Source organism: Equus caballus, chromosome 19 (assembly GCF_041296265.1).
Source record: "Equus caballus isolate H_3958 breed thoroughbred chromosome 19, TB-T2T, whole genome shotgun sequence".
NCBI lineage: Eukaryota > Metazoa > Chordata > Mammalia > Perissodactyla > Equidae > Equus > Equus caballus.
Genome location: NC_091702.1, coordinates 61834411 through 61855388, shown reverse-complemented (window position 1 = coordinate 61855388; position 20978 = coordinate 61834411). Strand labels below are relative to the sequence as shown.

At 35.5% G+C, this 20978-nt stretch overlaps 1 long non-coding RNA gene across 1 annotated transcript in view; it reads left to right on the top strand.

Annotated features, from left to right (window-relative positions):
- The window catches only part of LOC138919007 (uncharacterized), an 80381-nt gene extending 59944 nt beyond the window's left edge, over positions 1 to 20437 (top strand). The window contains exon 3 of the long non-coding RNA XR_011428882.1: positions 15735 to 20437. This is a non-coding gene — a long non-coding RNA (uncharacterized lncRNA). The remainder of the gene's footprint in view (positions 1 to 15734) is intronic.
- The last annotated feature ends 541 nt before the right edge of the window (positions 20438 to 20978 follow it).

Sequence of the window (20978 nt, the reverse complement as noted above, 5' to 3'; positions counted from 1 at the left end):
GTCAATGTACTAAATGCTCCAATCAAAAGGCATAGGGTAGCCTATTGAATAAAAAAACGAGACCCATATATATGCTGCATAGAACAGACACACTTCAGACCTAAAGACACTCACAAACTGAAAGTGAAAGGATGGGAAAAGATACTCCATGCAAATGGCAAAGAAAAGAAAGCTAGGGCAGCAATACTTATCTCAGACAAAATAGACTTTAAAACAAAAACTATAACAAGAGACGAAGAACAGCACTATGTAATGATAAAGGGAACAATCCAACAAGAGGATATAACACCTGTAAATATCTATGCACCCAACATAGGAGCATCTAAATTGATAAAGCAATTATGAACAGATCTAAAAGGAGAAATAGACAGTAACACAAAATAGTAGGGTACTTTAACACTCCACTTACACCAATGGATAGATCATCCAAACAAAAGATCAATAAGGAAACATTGGCCTTAAACCATACATTAGACCAGATGGACTTAGTAGATATATATACACAACATTCCATCCAAAAACCATGAAATACACATTCTTTTCAAATGCACGTGGAACGTGGAACATTCTCCAGGATTGATCACATATTTGGCCACAAAACAGCTCTCAATAAATTTAAGAAGATTGAAATAATACCAAACATCTTTTCTGACCACAAAGATATGAAACTAGAAATCAACTGCAGGAAGAAAATCAGAAAAGCCACAAAGATGTGGAGATTAAACAAAATGCTACTTAACAAAATTGAGTTAATGAAGAAATCAAAGGAGAAATCAAAAAATACCTGGAGACAAATGAAAATGAAAATACAACATGACAAAATCTATTGGATGCAGCAAAAGCGATTCTAAGAGTGAAGTTTATAGCAATACAGGCCTACCTCAACAAACAAGAAAAATCCCAAATAAACAATCTAACAGTGCAATTAAAGGAAGTGGAAAAAAAAAAATGAACAAACCCCCAAATCAGTAGAAAGAAGGCAATAATAAAAATCAGAGCAGAAATAAATGAAATAGAGACTAAAAAAAATAGAGAAAAAGTCAATGAAACCAAGAGCCAGTTCTTTGAAAAGATAAACAAAACTGACAAACCTTTAGCTAGACTTTCCAAGAAAAAGAGAGAGCAGTCTCAAGTAAATAAAATCAGAAATGAAAGAGGAGAAATTACAACAGACACCTCAGAAATAGATTATAAGAGAATATCACAAAAAGCTATATGCCAACAAATTGGATAATCTAGAAGAAATGGATAAATTATTTGAATCATCTAGCCTTCCAAAGCTGAATTAAGAAGAAATAGAGAGTTTGAATAAATGAATCACCAGTAAGGAGATGAAAACAGTAACCAAAATCCTCCCAAAAAATAAAAGTCCAGGACCAGACAGCTTCCCTGGTGAATTCTACCAAACATTCAAAGAAGATTTACTACCTATCCTTCTTAAATTCTTCCAAAAAATTAAAGAGGAGGGTAAGCTTCCTGACTCATTCTATGAAGTCAACATTACCCTGATACCGAAACCAGACAAGGACAATACAAAAAAAGAAAATTACAGGCCAGTGTCACTGATGGACATCGATGCAAAAAGCCTCAACAAAATACCAGCAAGTTCAATACAACAATACATTAAAAATATCACACACCATGGTCAAGTGGGATTTATTCCAGGTTTGCAGGGGTGGCTCAACATCCAAAAATCAACCAATGTGACACGCCACATTAACAAAATGAACAAAAATCACATGATCATGTCAACAGATGCAGAAAAAACATTTGACAAGATACAGCATCCATTTGTGAAAAAACCTCTAATAAAATGGGTATAGAAGGAAAATACCTCAACATAATAAAGGGCATATTTGACAAACCCAGAGCTAATATTATTCTCAGTGGAGAAAAACTGAAAGCTATCCCTCTAAGAACAGGAACCAGACGAGGATGCCCACTTTCACCACTCTTATTTAACATAGTATTGGAAGTCCTAGCCAGAGAAATCAGGCGAGAAAAAGAAATAAAAGGGATACAGATTGGAAAGGAAGAAGTGAAACTGTTATTATTTGCAGATGATATGATTTTATATATAGAAAACCCTGAAGAATCCACCAAAAAACTTTTAGGAATAATAAATATGGTCAGTTAGCAGTATACAAAATCAACATACAAAAATCAGTTGCATTTCTATACACTAACAGCAAAGTAGAAGAAAGAGAAATTAAGAATACAATCCTATTTACAATTGAAACAAAAAGAATAAAATATCTAGGAATAAACTTAACCAAAGAGGTGAAAGATCTGCACACTGAAAACTATAAAACATTGTTGAAAGAAATTGAAGGAGACACAAAGAAATGGAAAGATATTCCATGCTCCTGGATTGGAAGAATTAACACAGTAAATATCCATTCTTCCTAAAGCAATCTACAGATTCCACGCAATCCCTACCAAAGTTCCAATAACATTTTTCACAGAAATAGAACAAAGAATCCTAAACTTTATGTGGAACAACAAAAGACGCCAAATAGTCAAAGGAATCCTGAGAAAAAAGAACAAAGCTGGAGGCATCACACTCCCTGGTTTCGAAATATACTACAAACCTATAGTAATCAAAAGAGCATGGGACTGGCATGAAAACAGACACACAGATCAGTGGAACAGAATCAAGAGCCCAGAAATAAACCCACAGGTCTATGAACAGCTAATTTTCGACAAGGAAGCCAAGAATATACAATGGAGAAAGAAAAGTCTCTTCAGTTAATTGTGTTGGGAAAACTGGATAGCCACATGCAAAAGAATGAAACTAGACCACTATCTCACACTATACACAAAAATTAACTCAAAATGGATTAAAGGCTTGAATGTGACACCTGGAACCATTAAATGTCTAGAAGAAAACCTAGGCAGTACACTCTTTGACATCGATCCTAGCAGCATATTTTCAAGTACCATGTCTGACCAGGCAAGAGAAACAATAAAAACAATAAACAAATTGCACTACATCAAACTGAAAAACTTCTGCACAGTAAAGGAAACCATCAACAGGACAGAAAGACAGCTTAACAACTGGGAGAAGATATTTTCAAACCATATACCTGATAATGGGTTAATACCCAAAATATATAAAGAACTCATACATATCAACAACAAAATAACTAACAATCCAATTAAAAAATGGGCAAAAGATCTGAACAGACATTTCTCCAAAGAAGATATACAGATGGCCAACAGGCACATCAAAAGATGTTTAACATCACTATGAGGGAAATGCAAATCAAAACTACAATGAGATATCACCTCACTCCCATTAGAATGGCCATAATTAACAAGACAGGAAACAATAAGTTTTGTAGAGGATGTGGAGAGAAGGGAACTCTCATACACTGCTGGTGGCAGTGCAAACTGGTGCAGCCACTTTCTAAAGAGTTTGTAGATTCCTCAAAAAATTAGAAATAGATCTACCATGTTACTCAGCTATTCCACTACTGGATATTATTCCAAAGAACATGAAAACACAAATGCATAAAGATATATGCACCTCTATGTTCATTGTAGCATTATTCACAATAGCCAAGACCTAAAAGCAACCTAGGTGCCCATCAAGGGACGGATGGATAAAGAAGATGTGGTATATATACACAATGGAATACTACTCAGCCATAAGAAACGTGTAACCTGGCCATTTGTGACAACATGGATGGACCTCGAGGGCCTTATGTTAAGCAAAATAAGTCAGAGGGAGAAAGTCAAATATCATATGATCTCACTCCTAAGTAGAGGATAAAAACAATGACAATCACCTAGAGACAGATTGGGTTGGTGGTTACCAGAGGGGAACGGGGGAAGGAGGAGGGCCAAAGGGATGATTAGGCACACGTGTGTGATGATGGATTGTAATTAGCCTTTGGATGGTGAACATGTAATCTACGCAGAATTCAGAATATATTATGATGTACACCTGAAATTTATATGATGTTATAAACCACCGTTACCACAATAAAAAAAGAATAAAAAGTCAAAAAAAAATAATTAAGAATCTGAAGCCTAAATATTGTATTACAATTAAAGACCTCTGTGATACGTCTTTTTTAATATAGTAGAAAATTCAAGTGAGAATAAATTATCTTAATGCAATAATGAGGAAAGAAATCATTTTCTGTTTCCAATTAATTGTATATAAGAAAAAAAGCTAAAATGAAATCTGTTAGATTTAATTTAATCTTGTTGATTAAGTTTAAACACACTTAAAATTCCTTCTTCTTCGTTTAGTAGCAACTTGAGAAAGTCACTATACATGTTGTTAAATGTGCCATTAGATATACAGGAGACGTCAGAGAGAGAAATCAATGATGTCGCCATAAACTTTGCTGGGGAAGTTCTTGGGTTCAGTTAATATGATTTGTCCTCTGTAACACTCAAATTACTTTTCTTTGCTAGAGCCTATGGTCATGCATTAAAATTTATTTAAAAGATAAATGGCTTATCAAATTTATTATTAGTAAGCCCCAGAGGATACGATTTATTTATTGAGGTTAAGTGTTTGACAGTAATAAAAATAATCCCACAAAATTTCTTCTCAAGTTCACTAAAAACAGAAAGCTAAACAAGAGCATCTCTCACACAAGAGTGAACTCTTTTTCCACTATTTAGTAGACTATAAAGGGCGAGTTTTATTTCGTTGGCACCAGAAAGCTCTGAAATGAAATGACTCTATGTGCCTTAATAATTTCTTGGCACAGGGCAGTAGTTCCTTGCCATCTGTACAGCAGACCAATACTATATAAATCAGCCATCACAGATTCAAATGCCTCTGGGTCCTGGCCTACAACACCAAGGAAGAAGCTCCAGGTGTGAGACCAAGAGGTATTTGAGCCTACTGCACACTTCAAGTGCCCTGTTTCCAGGGGCCTGCCACTGTTCAGCCCAAGCAGATGGTTATCATGCAGAAATGTGGGTCCAGTGTTGTCAGACCTTGTCAATCTTCCAAAAAAGTTGCTAACTCGAAAATTGTTATGCAATATCCAATTTTGAAAATGTTCTCTTGAACAAGTATGACACCTCCATGGGTTGCATAATACTTATGTGGCCTTTGTATGTATCATATTTCAAATGTAAATTCTTTACCTGAGAACAAGAGAGTGAAGAAAAGAGAATATAAGAAGAGAGAGGAAGAAAACTGCTTTCGTATAGAGGAGTTGGTCCCAATGACTAAATATTTGTACTGACAAGGAAAAGCAGGAATGGAATTTTTGGGAGAAGACATAAAGTAGCAGATAAAGGTGGAATTCTTGAAATTATATTTGGGTGGATTTCAGGGTCTAATAATTCTGGTTTCTGCCACTTACTGGGCTCTTTTTTGGGGGGCATATTAGTTCAATCTCTTGAGTCTCAATTTCCTGATTTGTAAAATGAGAATAATTACTACAACTTTGTAGGATTTGTGAGATTATGAAAGTGAAAATGAAATGTTATTAATATCTAAAAGTAACAACAAACATGTCTGCTAGAGAAGGTAGACTTTATGGTTGTTAATTTACCTTTCTCCTCTTTTTCTTGTTTGCTATTATTGGGAGTATAGCTGGGACTATGGAAGGTGGTTTTCAAAGGGAATATAAATTGACAATTTAGGTTGTATTCAAAAAAGAATAAGAGTTTAGGAGACTTAGTAAGATAATATTCATATCTAATCATACTATTTTTTCCCCTGAACAACTATTCAAATAAAGAAAGAAGAAACAGATATTGAAATGATGCACTCAGTGGGTAAATATCTGGGCAACAGCAGTGAGATAGTAGATAGGAAAACAGTGTGAATTTTACCTATTTCAGAAGCTTATTTCAAGCTTGTAGTGCTATTTTCACTAATATAAAATTGAACATGGTTTAATTCATAGTATGCTTTTTATCTGGATTCTCCTTTTTAACGATGTGTGAGAGGAAAAGCAGGCCAGGTAACACCTGAACACACAATAAATTGCATTATAGGAATGGGAAGCCCACATTTATGGAACCCAAATCTTTTATAGTGTGCAGTAACCTCCCTGACTTTTACCCCAAAGGGAGACATTATCTTTCTTATACTAGAGATCAAACAAACTTACCCTTTGATCAGAGGGAGATAGTTCCTCTGTCTTCCAAAGCTGTTTGCTATGCAAACATGCTTGAAAATACAGTCAAAACAAAGGCAGTCAGTGCCTCAGAAGATGTGCAGAAACACAACAGAAACTGTGAACAAAACATGTGTAAACTGTGGAGAATTGCCTCCCAATGTTCTCTAATAAATAACTCAATCATCCTAGATAAATGTACCCAATTCTCAATATTTATAGTCTTTTGAATTTCTCAATAGCCATTTTTCTCTCTCCACTATGAGAAATAAAAATCACATAGGTTTTATGGATGTAAACCCATTTAGCAACATTTCTTTAGTCCCTACTTTTCTGACTCACGCATAACATTGAGGATTGAATATTAAACTAAGCAAAGGCCTTGGCCCACAGGGCCTCCCAGTCAAGTAAAGGGGCTATATGTGAACATCAGTCATCAGTTGTATTAAAAGAGAAGTGCATACAAGGTTCAAGTAGTAGATAGGAAGAAGTGCTTGGTTTTGTTCGAGAGATCTCTACCTAAGTGGACCTTTACCCAAGAACACATACTCTAAGTTTCCCAGAGGAGGCGAATTTTAAACTATGTTTTGAAGATAAGTAATTTTTTAATAATTAGAGATAGGAGGGGATGGGAGACGACGCAGGCAATGGAAATAGAGAAGTCATCAGTAAGAGAAACCATGGCATTCTAAGGGATTTGCAAGTATTTGTTGTATCTAGAACATAGGCTACAGGTGAGAGGATAGAAAATGATTCTGGAAAAATACACAGGGTAGATCATGAATGACATTTCATTCTAAGGATTTGAGCTTTGCCTTAAGATAGTATGAACCAAGGAGGATTTTATGAAAGTCTATTAATTTGGTATTACACTAAAATTTTCTTGTTCCAGGGAGAGTGACGCTGATTCCTTATTCTCTATATGAATGGCCCTTTACCCAGAAACATGCTCTTTAATAAAAACTACAAGTGAGTTTTCGTATTCTTCTTGAGATCGACTCCAGCTGAGTTACAGTGAATTCTGATAACAAAGAAGGAGAATGAAAGGTTTGCTTGCAGTTGTCTTCAAAAAGCTGATTCATTCACACATGGGCAGAAAAGGCACATTCCTTCAGATTTCTGATAATGCAATAGCAGTAGCACTGCCTTGGGATGGGGGTAGGAGAGGGGGCAAAGAACAGAGTTGAATTTCTTCATACGGTTAAAGAGACTGTACAGTCAGCTCCTTCTTCCTATAGGGTTAGCTGAGTGCATTTTTTGACTCCCATATTGGAGTGACCAGGAAAGTAGTAAAGAGCATGGTATCAAGAGTAACAAGATATTTAGAGGCTGCTTTGCCCAAGCACATCAAATGTAGGCAAACATTCAGGGTCTGAGGTTTCTCAGGGCAAAAAAATGAAAAAGAAAAAAAAAAACAAAACAACTCATCCATCCTTTAATGTGAATCCTTAGAAAAATACTAGTTAGTATTTTTGAGCACATACAATGTTCCAGACACTGGCATAAGGGTTGCACATATATTAAATTTAATTATCAAAATGAGGCAACACAGTAGGTATGATTTTTTATTTCTTTGTTTACAAATGAGGACACGGAGACACAGACTTAAGTAACTTCTTCAAGGTCGTACACAGGCAAAATTAAGATTCACAAAAGCCAGTTGTCCTCCAGAGGTCATGCTCTAAAAAGCAATTCCGTACTTACATAGAAGACAATGACCCCGTCAGAATTTCAAACGGAGTTGATAGCTATGTTACGATTAAGTTGATCAGACACTTTATTTCTAGGGTTTACTGTCTTTAACTTTTCTAAGGCAGAGTGTAAGAAAAAAACGTCATTTAAAAGAGGGTTTGCTTGGGGATTACACAGGGCCCATTACCAAGATGAGCAGAGACATAGCAAGCTGTTTGGTTTGGAGAAGGTGTCCCAGCTGCGTCGTGGAAGGTTTAGTGATGATGAGAAATGTTAGACACCAGGAGATTGGATACTGTCAACTGAATCAAAGTTAATATGTATTTAAACGAGTGGTAATGAAAACAGAAAGGGAAAGATTATAACTGGCATTTTGGAGGTAAAAACCAGAAGACTTAGTGATCCATTAATCAAGTTATAAACAGAGTAGGTAGATCCTACAATGACTCGAGAAATTATGTCTTCAATTTAGATGAGTTTACTCAAAAGAAAGAACAATCTTTAGGGAGAAAGTTTTAAGTATGCTGAATCCTGTTACCCGTTGGAATCCAGGTAGAAATGTCCAGTAGGTCTTTTTTAAACACGTCTGGAGTTTAGGAGTCAAGACTAGGAAAGATCTGGAATGGGAGGTTGTAAGCCTGTCTTGAATATTAGAAGTCATATGAATGGGAAGATGACACAGCAAGAGGGATATAGTAGGAAGCAGAATAGTTCTGAGGAGCCCTGGGGAGGACGAAGTGGTCAGAGGAAGACAGAGAACGAACATTCATAAAGAAAGGAATTGAGAGAGTAGTCTCGTTGAGACCGGAGGAGTTTCGAAAGGCAAGATGTTTTCAACAGAGTTTGACTCTGATAGATGAGAAGCAATATTCTTCTGCGAATTGTGGTCAAATAGAAGTTTTTTAGTGATCTTAGTAAGAGCCATTTTAAAGGAGTATTAGGAGATGCACTCAATGTGTGTAAACGTGAATTAAGAAAGTAGGAAGAAATTAAATTACTTTTCAAGAAATAAAGCTATAAAGTGAAAGAGTGATAAAGAGGTAGACAACTGGTGGGACACAAGGTCAAGGAGGATTTTTTGGTAATTTTATATACAAAAATATCTTGAAAAAAATTTAAAGAGATGGTGAGAAACTAGTATAAAGTGATAGTTTCAAGTTAGGAAATAGGTGATAATTTTGGGGGCACAAAGAAGTTTAAGGATAGAACTAGAACACTAGTATTCCATTTTTTAAGCCTGTTCACAAATTATTATTTTTAGTTTAAAAATGGGAAAATAGAGATATGGAGCAAAAAACTAAAGAATTTTAAAAAAACAGTAAGAGAGAAACCAAGTATGAACTAAATCGTCAAGCTTTGTTTTTCCATCGTACAATGTGGCTTCAATGAAAAGACAGGGTTGTGTGAATCAAGATTCCTATACAGCCATATTTACACACACATGTCACACTGCCAATATGAAAGCTCCCTTCAGTAAAGAGTATTTTCTTGGAGCCATACTTCAAGAAGAATCGATTGTTCCTCTCACCTCTCCCTTTTTTGGAGAGCCCTGTATGCTTTAAATTTTCAATGAGCTATATTCCCTCAAATTCACTCCTTTGATATTTAAATATATTTAAGTGAATTTGCATTTGTGCACTCAAAAAAATGTAGGTTCTAAAGTGATCACTATTTATTTTAGTTTATTTGAAGTAGAGATATTTGTACCGTATTATAGTCATTCATCCAACAACAAAAGCATGCAGATGTGTATAATACTACATTAGTGGATGTAAGGGACATGAAGAGTAGAATACACATCCTCTCCTCAGATGGCTTGTAAACTACTTTGAAAAAAAATTACACTCAGCATTTGCAGGACATTCTTTTCATCCTATTTTGCTTGCAAATAACTTTATCTGGGTGACTTATTCAATGCCAGGTGTAAACATGGCTGATGGATTTGCATCGATTTATTTAAAGTACCTTTCCTTGTGATCAGATGCAGATATTTGCAAGAAGGCCAGCTGAGATGAAAAATCTATTTGTAGCCATGGAGCAAAGTGAGGGAAGCCCACATCCATGACTTTGACATTATTAGCATTGTGTTCCAAGCAACTTCACTAACCAGCCTCCAAGGAGATATTGATAAATATGCACATATATAAAGACAGGCTACCTAATACATCATGTTTTACTCATACACTCAGATTCACATCATGTTTTACTCACACACTCAGATTCTCCTTTGAAACAATTTGCATTTCCTAAAATACATGAATCTATTCATTTTTTTTCAGAATTGGTAAGAAGAGACTTTAAAAGCACCCCTCTTAACGTTCTACCTACTTAATAACAGTGCAAATGCAAATAAAGTAGAGATTTGAAATACAGTAATCTATATTCTTTGTTTAGGTAAGATTTTATCTGTACTATAAAACACAAACATCAGGGGCTGGCCCCGTGGCCGAGTGGTTAAGTTCGCATGCTCTGCTGCAGGCGGCCCAGTGTTTCGTTGGTTCAAATCCTGGGCGCGGACATGGCACTGCTCATCAGACCACGGTGAGGCAGCGTCCCACATGCCACAACTAGAAGGACCCACAACGAAGAATATACAACTATGTACTGGGGGGTTTTGGGAGATAAAGGGAAAAAATAAAAATCCTAAAAAAAAAAACACAAACATCAGATTTCTAGTGAATTATTTAAATCAACTGATCAATACAATGGTCTGAGTTTTAGATTCTGTCCATTCAAAACACCAAAGTGATAAATGATATCAGGCACAGTTGGGGAGGAGAATGAGTTGCGTCTCCCTTAGGCTCCCATATCACTTGGTTCCCATGTGTGCTGGTAAAATTTCCATGTTGCATTATAATTTATCTGCTTACTTTTCACTTCATCAGGCATGAGTCCTGAATAGCAGTATCATATATTTGTCATCTTGATATTTCTGTCATTAAACAGAGTTCCTGGACACAGTGCATTTTCAAGTAATGTTTATTTCATAAGCAATGGGTTAAGTTTTTTGTTTTGGTTTGGTTTTTGTGAGGAAGATTGGCCCTGAGCTAACATCTGTTGCCAATTTTCCTCTTATTGCTTGAGGAGGATGGTCTCTGAGCTAACATCTGTGCCAGTCTTCCTCTAAGGTTTCATTGTTAAGATTTTTCTGATTGTTGTTTTTGTTTCCTTTTTGTTTTTTGTTTTATTGGCCTGAAAATGATGTAGTAACATCGATCAAACAGAAATACACAAATATTGACATTTGCCTAACTAGTTAGGGCAGAGAAAACACAAACACTTTTGTCTTACTCTAGAGATTGGAGACACTGAAAAGAGAACAAAGCTTATTTAATTTGATTTTTGTTAGGAATTGGAACCGCTTACTCCTGAAGACCACAAAATTAAGTATCGTAGCAGGATTATCACATTGTCCTGGAATATGTCAGAATAATTCTGTTCTATGCCACAAATGATAGAAGATCTCTTAGATTTATTTTAATTATTTTATGCACATACAATCCTTATGCTGTTAGCACACGGAAGACTAAAAATGAGGAACAAAACTGAAGATAGAAGTATAAAAATAAATCAGTGCAATTATTTGCATCACCATGAAATCCTAGCATTTCCTGGGCTTGCAGCGTCCCTGTAATGAACAAAGGAATTAAAGTAATTCTCTAAATAAGCTCATTTGTCAAAGAAGTCAGTTGACTCCACCCCCAGCCCAATTATCTCGCTTTGGCTTCCAGAGCTGATGATCAGCTAATTAAATTGCCTTTGAAAGATCAACAAGAAAACTGCTTCCATCACATTTATTCACCTCTTTTCCAGCAACAGTAATGCTTCATGACTTAATTGTCAACATCATTGACCTAATGGAAGGACCGGAGAAAAGCCCTGTAAAGGTCTCCACTCAAAGGTCATTACTATAGATTTTTTCTTTTTTCAGTGCCCCTGAAGTAAGGATAACAATGGTTTGTCAGAGCCCACATGAACCTGGGGCCAGCAGGAGAGGGCTTACAGAAGGAAGGAAGTCATCCCATCTGAAAGGCCATCTTTGACCTGTGAGGGGGAAGTAAAAGCATACTGCTCATATTTGCTCATTTTAGGAACTGATGGGAAGGGGAAATAGAACAGTTGATTTTGTCCTTCTGCATAGATAGTGATAGGGCACTAGTCACGACTTAAATCCTCTCCCTGAGTCAAAGACACAACTAGGAATCTATGCCTCGTAACACTCTAAGTCCTGTACTTTTGGTTGCTTTCTTTCTTTTCATTTTTAGGTATTTTCATCATCCTAATTATCATCATCATCATCAATCCCAAATATAGTATTTATTGAGTATCTGTTGTGTGACAAACTATGCTAAATAATTCAAATTTACTATCTGACTTAGTTCTTAATTAACCACTGGTTTCTCCATTTTTAAGCCTGAGAAAATTGACACACACGGAGAATAAGTCATGAATCTAGAAAACGGTGGAACACCACCTTGAACTCAGATCTGTCCAACATCCTGCTCTTAACCACTTCACTATAAATAGTGTAAATGGCTAGGCCGTATCATGAGATGAGAAAGGACATTGCAATTACATAGAAGCAAGTGTGCTGTCTTCGTACATGAGAACTTATCAGTTAGGAAAGGCACAGTAACCAAATCCATTCTGTTTGTCTTTGTTTTAACCTATTTAATGGCGCTATGCATCTGTCACTTTTGGCCAATTCTAATGAGAAGTTCAGACGATCTGCAATAATAAGGAGTCACTCGTTAACACAGTTAGATTTCTTTTAACTACAGAAAATAGAACTCTCTAATACTTTACATTATTATAACGTGTATCCATATGTTATCCTAAAGAGCTTTAAAGGATAAAAACTGATCTGCTGGGGAAAAGTATATAAAAATTGCCAAACAGGACACACGTGCCTTGACTCTAGAAGAGAGCGTTTCCCAAGTTATGTTTCTACTTTTTAGCTAAGTGCTAAATATTCTCTGCATATTCCTCCCAAAGTGGGAGATTTAAAGCAGTAATTAATGCCTATTCTAGATCACGCAGTGTGGTCTACAGCTCCCAGGTGATAACTAGGAAACGCAAAATTTATTTCTGCAGACCAAGAACACACTGAAGATACACTGATGACCGCAAATTTGTTTAAGGGATAGAATGCAGCTAGTTGTTTAGACCATAGCAGGCCTGGGAAGTGGAGGGGTATCTGGGAAACTCCTCTCAGTGGAAAGGTCATGTTTCTCTAGAGTGGAGCCTGGGTAACTCTCGAGAATAACCAAGAAACCTACCGGAGATTATTAAATCTAACAGAGAAATCAATATGCAAATCCATGTTCATGTAGAATGTTGTTCATCTGCATTGATAATTAGTTTAATTCTAATTATTTATGATGCTCTTTTCATAATATAGTAATATAGGTCCAGCAGAATATTATGTGAATTGAAAGAACTCTCAAAAATCAGAGTAACTTATTTCAGAATTGTATCTGAAACTAAGGATCTGTTGGCAAACAAACAAAACACTTCACATGCATTTCATGTGCATTACCTTGCAACGGCTTCCACATATGCACGCACACAAACACACGCACACTCTCAAACTCACTTATATTCACATGTACGTGCCCAGACAGTAAGGTAAGAAATGCATACATAATTCTCATTTTCCAGTTTAAGATATTAAAACATACGAATGCAAATAAATAGACTGCTATTTGGTACAAAGTCAGTACTACTATGATCCTGGGTATACCCTGTTCTTTGGTCTATGTGATTGAACTACATTTCTTCCCTTTTTTTTTACCTTCAACCATTGCATCTTTCTAGAAGGCAAGAATCGTGTGTGTGTGTGTATATATTTATATTTATTTATTTATTTATTTATTTTGCTGAAGAAGATTCACCTTGAGCTAACATAGGCTGTCAATCTTCCTCTTTTTTTTGAATGTGAGCTTCCAGCAGAGCATGGCCACTGACAGATGGGAGGCGTACGTCCACGCCCAGGAACGGAATCCGGGCTACTGAAGCAGAGGGCACTGAACTTAACCACTAGGCCACCAGGGCGGGCCCTGAAGATATATTTTTAGATGAGATGGTACTATTTTGTTTAGAAGAGTGAAAGTTAGGAGATTTTATAATGCAGAATAAAAAAAAGATTTGAAATTTAAGAGGAAGTTAGTGAAGAACTCTGTTTTAGACAAACTTATGCTAAAAGAGTGCACACAAAATGATGCAGTATCTTTCTCATTATATGTAGCATATTTTCCTTTTTGTTATTTCCATCTTTAAGAATTCTTAGTGTTTCTAAAATATCAAATGTAGTAATTGAGAAGATTTTCAGTTATATAATGTGCTTCTCAAGGAAAAGAATATCATTTAAGATAAGGAAAGAGTTAGAGAAAGTATAAAGATAAATAAAATATAGCAAATAAAATATTTCTTAATCTAGCGGCATTCCTACTCTATAATAATTCCCCCTAATTTTCCTTTTTTCCAATGATTTATGTGGCATTAACTGAATTATGCTTGGAAAACCATTTTCTCCAGGCATTCCAGGGGCATACTTATGCATCTATAATCAGAAACGATACAATATAATACAATATAATATTGTATGTTTGCCTGTAAACTTAGCAAATTCTCATTATTCCTGTAGTCTCCAGAAAAAAAACTAAAGGAAAGAAAGGCTGGCTATTGATCTGAACAGCTGTCAAACCCCTCAAGAAATGCTCAACTATCCTATAAGGAGTTGAATTTTTAATCCGAAGAACACGAAGGAAACCAAGTTGAATGTGCAGTCAACAGGAGGATAGAGTCTGCTCTGTGACAGGATGCACACCCATAAGTACTTGTGGACGCCAAAAGTAAATCTTGGTTCTGAGTATTTCTCCTTAAAATTATCTCAGGCTCTAGCAATAATAGAAAGTAATAGAACTTTTCACACTAACAAAAATTAAGGCCAAAATTTTAGACACCAAATTAGAATTCACACCCAGACACACCCAAACATCAGAAAACTTGATCAATTATGTCACTAATTACTTAGAATTGATTACTCTTTATTCATAAATCAGACTTATAGACTATCTGACCCAGAAGGATCATCAAATAAATCATGCATCTTTTTTTCACTTACTGTCAATTTGCCCTTACCTTTAAAAAAGACATTTCCCAAACATCCTTTTTTATCCTTTCCAGTTTTTACTGATTAGTTGCAAATTATCTTTCATTCAAAAGTTCTTTCTCTTATATTTATTCTAAAAAAAATCATGGGTAGAATGTGTAGTGCTCTCCTCCACAGAGAGAAGGTGACCTTGAGGAAATTCCACGCACCTCAGCAGGAGCAGCTGAGTTCGAACAAGTACAGGCTGAAGCCCAAGACTCCACTGGTTATTAAGAAGGAGGTCTCAGCCCAACGTCATGCCATTTCCCATCTTTCATTTCTTCATAATGTTTCTTCCAGAAAAATCACAGTTGCTCAGAAAACTGTTCTACTTCTCCATCTATAGTAATTGCTAGATGAATCAAAAAAGAGTGATATGCTATCGATTATAGCCTGAATTCTCAACTTTTTATGAGAGCCTGAAACTTACATTTACTTCAAACCTTCCATGTCGAATGAATGTACTAAGACGAAAACTTATACATTTTATGTTATTTTTAGGTTATGGCAAATATAGAACTGGTTATGCCTGCAAATTGACTCTAAGATGACTTCCAAGGACTTGCATGTCTTTTAATTTATATTTCATAAGGTATATTCTATGGTAGTTTATCCTTTATAAACATTGACAAGTGTTATATAGTAACTCAAGGATGTTCTCCTTATCTGATGACATAAAATGTACATAGATTGATAAATAGATATGAGTATCATGAGTTTTCTTTTGTTCTCCACATAGTTTATAATTTATTATATTTATTTATTTATTTATTTATTTTATTTTTTCCCAGGAAGATTAGCCCTGAGCTAACATCTGCTGCCAATCCTCCTCTGTTTCCTGAGGAAGACTGGCCCTGAGCTAACATCTGTGACCATCTTCCTCTACTTTATATGTGGGAAGCCTGCCACAGCATGGCTTGCCGAGCGGTGCCATGTCCACACCTGGGATCCAAACCGGTGAACCCCGGGCTGCCGAAGCGAAACGTGTGAACTTAACAACTGCGCCACGAGGCTGGCCCCTAAATTATTTTTTAAAGTGTAGCAACAGAATGGAAATAAACTAGTTTGGTCTTTTCCAACCAAATGCCAGTTTGGAGAGAATTTGCATTCTCCGTAATAAAGACAATGGCATTCATTTATGGTTTTAAAAGTAAGTCGAATAAACTTGAGATATCAATTAGTTCTCCTTGAAATTTACTGAATTTATCATGCTTACTTCTGAGCTATTTTATTAACAAAACAATAAGTATACTAATACTGAATTATTTTTCTTTTATTGATGTATTTCAAAGCGCTTAGGAAACATAAAGATATTTCTCTTTTTGTAAAATATATACAAATAAATAAATCAATGTGTTGACCTATTGAGAATAAGACACAGAGGCAAAGGTCACTAAAATGGATTATTCCTTAACTTGACATTCAAGACCACCCATTTACTTCTCTGTTGACCTGCTGTCTCTGTGGCAACAAGAGCGGTAGCACAGCATCTCCATCAAATACCCAGTAAGAAAAATGCTTCTCGCAGAACAAAGCATTCTGACTCTTATACATATTCTGATAGAAGAGACCTCAAATGCTTCTAAAAGATTGCCTTGTTTCCAGGAAATGAAACCATCGTTAAAGTATGTTTACCAAATGCAATAGGCTACTTGTGCCCAGATATGGAAAGTTTGCACCTTTTGAAAAGTGTGTCTAGGGCCTGATAAAGTACAGCCCCATATGAAGATGGCTCACTTGTATTCCCGTGGACAATTAAGATTGAACTTTAATGAATATTGCAAAGATAACCAGTAAAAGCTTTCATTGACGGTTTCTGCTATCCTGAAGAACACATAATCTTTCAGGAGATGGGTCAAATGACTACCAGCAAAAGGAATACTTAGAATCAGCCCAACCAGAATCATTAAAAATACATGTTCTCAGAGTTTCAATTAAGAAAAAATTAAAACTGTAGCAAATATTTCACATCTAAAAATAAAGGAAAGCACAATTAACCTGTTGCCCACAGAGTAAGCTACACATTACCAGAAACATTTTTTTATGCTCTAAATTTGAGAGCTTAATATAGGATAATTATATTTAAGGACTGTCACGTTGTGCGTTTTTCAAAAACCCAGCAACACAGCAAAATTTACTGTTGTATAAATCAACAAGAATATATTTTAGTATTATGTGGACTATCGACGGTGAGACCCTATCTTACTCTCGTATCTTCAAACTATTATTTTCTCTGTTTAAATAAACAATAAATTTTATTTCAGTCAATGAGTTCAAATGTAAAACACACACATAGCTTCAGAATGTTATAGTGAGTTTATTTTTTAAATGCTGGTCTCATAAGAGTGAAATATGGTGATTTTTACAGAAAATACACTCAACATTTTCCAGCGCATTCTTAAAATTCTTAAAATTTGTATAAAATCTTGCCTAAATAAAAGGCATCCAAATTTGTTTGAAGCTGTAGGTGGTATTGAAGAACCTCAATGGAACAGGATGGATGTATAAGCCTAATTTTAAATGACCAAAATTATTATATATGTATTTGTAAGATGCAGGTATTGGTTTGATGTCTAGGTAGCCATGTAAAAGTATGTCAGAGAGATGCTCACAGTACTTAAAGTCATAAAAACATGTTACAAAGGGCCATGTGCAGATGATCTTCCATGATTTAAAATATTCAGCATATGTAAAGACTAAGCACAGGGATAATATTTTGAAATATTTTTTTAAAGAGCAGTTCTTGATTATCTAATTCAATCCCATCTCTTCCCCCTAAAAACAGCAAAACTGGCTGTTGATGCTGAGATATTGCAGAGAAAAGAGGATAAATGTGATGTACTAGTGTGAAATAAGCTAATTTGTGGTATTTAAATTCTAGGTAGGCTTTGAAATTCTTAGTTATTTTTGAGAGAAAAAAATTTTTGTGTTGCAAAACCCTGGGTTTTTTTTTTTTTTGGTGAGGAAGATTGGCTCTGAGCTAACATCTGTGCCAGTCTTCCTCTATTTTGTATGTGGGATGCCACCACAGCATGGCTTGATGAGTGGTGTCGATCCACAGCTGGAATCCAAATGCATAAAACCAGGCTGCTGAAGCAGAGTGTGCTGAACTTAACCATTATGCTACCAGGCCGGCCCCGCAAAATCTGAATTTTTTAAGTTGACTTTTAAGTGTTAATATGTTGCAAAGTAGACTGTAAAGTCCATGGGAAGAAGTAGTATATCCTACTAGATAAAGATTTTTTTTAATCTGGGGTTGGGAGGGGAAAAGAATGAACCAAGAGTCCTTAGACTCTGTCCTCATTCCTCACCCCGACCTCCCTGCAGACGTCAACCGGGTGGATGGGTTTGGATGTCTGAGCACAGGAGGGATGTACATCTTGCTTCCTTAGGGAAGTCATGGAATAATAGTATCTGGAACAACAATCCCCTAAAAAGAGTACTCAACATCCTAGTGCAATATTCTCGGAGTATAACGACATAGTAGCATGGGGTGAGTAGATAATTGGGTCAAAAATAGTCCCTCCTGTTTTTTTAGGGTCCCAGATAACATAGGTCAGAATCTAAACTTTACATCCTCAAGAATGAATGGAAAGCTCAAGACAGAAATGAGTCCCTGATATGGGAAAATACTGAAAGCTAGAGTTGTTGTCCTCTTCAGCTTGTGACGTGAGAAATTTATGTTCCTTGAGTGTGTGTGTGCATGTGTGTATGTGTGTGTGTGTATCATTAGAAACCTAGAAAGGCTCCTGAAAGTCAAACCCTGAAATAATAACAGTGCTAGTCTCCGGGTAGGCGATCATGTAGGCTTTTTATTTTCTACTTGTTTATATGGCTATATTTCCGTATATTTCCTTTGTAAAAATTGTAAATTGACACAAAGCTAAAGGGATAGCTGCAAAGATGGCATGCTTTGTGCTCCTTGCTGTCGTATATTTCTTTTTTTATAAATATAAATTAACAAGAGGAAAAGTTGCAATTGACATCAGGAATTATAGGATTACAGAAAGAATAGGCTTCTTTTCTTATAATAACTCATTAGAGCTTAGATAAGATCATTCTTTTTTATTGGGTTGGGAAAAATAAAAACAGCATAACTTTCTGCAATGTGTCATTAATTAGAGTTAATCAGGAAAAAAATAGGAGTTCACCCAATGGACTGTTCTTTGGGACAATCTATAGAAAATTGTCAATGAAGAGAGTAACAAGTATGGATGATAATGCAATAACACCAATATTTTAAGGATAAGGACCTAAACAAGTTTATAAGTTAATGCAGGTGACAAAACATTTAAACAAACATTGCCTTCAGTCCAAGAGTAATAACTTACATGTTCCTAGACTTTTAATGTTATTACGCAACTTTCTATATCAGTAATGTCCAGACTTTACCAGGTTAGACAATACACACACATGCAGCATCAATATATTTTCATGTATTTTTAAAAGATGAGACGTCCTTCATTCCTATCCTTCCCCGGTGTCAGATTATTCTCCCAAATATCATTTCCATAGAAAATAAGAAAGCATTCTTCCTGTCTAAACATATAATGTTGAATTTTTTATGGTATCTATTATTCTTCTTTAAACTCAATTATCTTTTTTGGTAATTCCTGAGAAGTTCATGCTTTCTCTGAGGAAAGAGGTTAATCTTCCTCTATATTAAAGTAGGAAACGTCAAAAAATCATAGGGAACACATGGTTTATATAAGATCACGGCTGAACAAAAGCAAAAGCATTAAAAATGCACGACTTTTATTTCAAGTCTCCTGATTACAGAGCACCGCTCTATGTAGTCAGGATATAAATCAGAGCGCTCATATATCTTTGGTGGAAATAGTTCAAATGAACTTGTGAAGATAAACACAGATGTAATAAGCGAGTCAATAGGAAAAGTATGGAATTTAAGGTTTTGCACTTTGTGAATATAACTTGATTTCTCTTCTCTTTCAGATGTAATGTAAATCACAAAAATGTTGGTGTCCTTAAAGACCCCCTTAAATTTAATCCACAGCAATAAATTTGGATAACTTAATAGAAATACACAGCCTCTGACTACAAAATGATCTCCACTCTGAAATGCAGAAACTGTTTGCTGAAACAGTGAATGAAATCCTTTGAGAGCCAAAAATAGCAATCTTTAATTCTCTTTTATTTTTATCATGCCACTCTGCACTTGTTCTTTGCAGAAAAGACACAGAAAACTGTCTTTAGACTATCCGAAAGTCATGAGGAAACAAGAACCAGAAATCTCACTAGAATGTCTGCGTTTTGAGGCTGTGGGGCCCAGTTTTTCTCACTTGACAGCTTTGTGGTAAATACACTTTAACTAAGTTATCCAACATTTTATTTGGCTGAACTGAACTTAACCCAATGTATAGATTGCTATGTGCTACTTGAAGTTTATTTATCTAGCAGACAAACTTTAAGCAGAGAATATATAAAGAAAAACATCAATTAAGAAGTTGGTGAGAATTATCTATCTCAAGGTAGAATGTGTGCCATATGGCTGCTTTGTTCTGAGCTGCTGTGTTAGGATTGAATTATTTCCTTGCCTGAAGAAACTGGAAGTCAAGATTATATATATATATATTTTTAAGCATTAGGCTTGTGTAGAATTATTATATGGTGGAGTGGGAGAAAGAATAGTGACAGTCTAAATCACACTGTTTTCTTTCAAGAATAATGGTAGAAACCCAATCTGAGATTGTAAAGCAAATCAATGTAGTTTATTTTAATGTCATTCCTTAAGAGCACCTACACATATTTGAGAATTCTCCCCACCCGATAAAAATCACTATTTGCATCCAAACTAAATATGTAGTTTGAATATAGGAACACATAAAATGGAAGGTCAGTGCTAGGACATAGGATGAAATCCCTTACGAGATCAAGGTCATTCCTCAGAATCACAGAGAAAATTATATGATTGGGTACATCTGTTGACAGTGAATAAACAGCTATCTTCACTAATATCACCATAGACATAATGGTGGTTGATATGAATTTTGTTTCATAGACTACGGCTCTTAAAT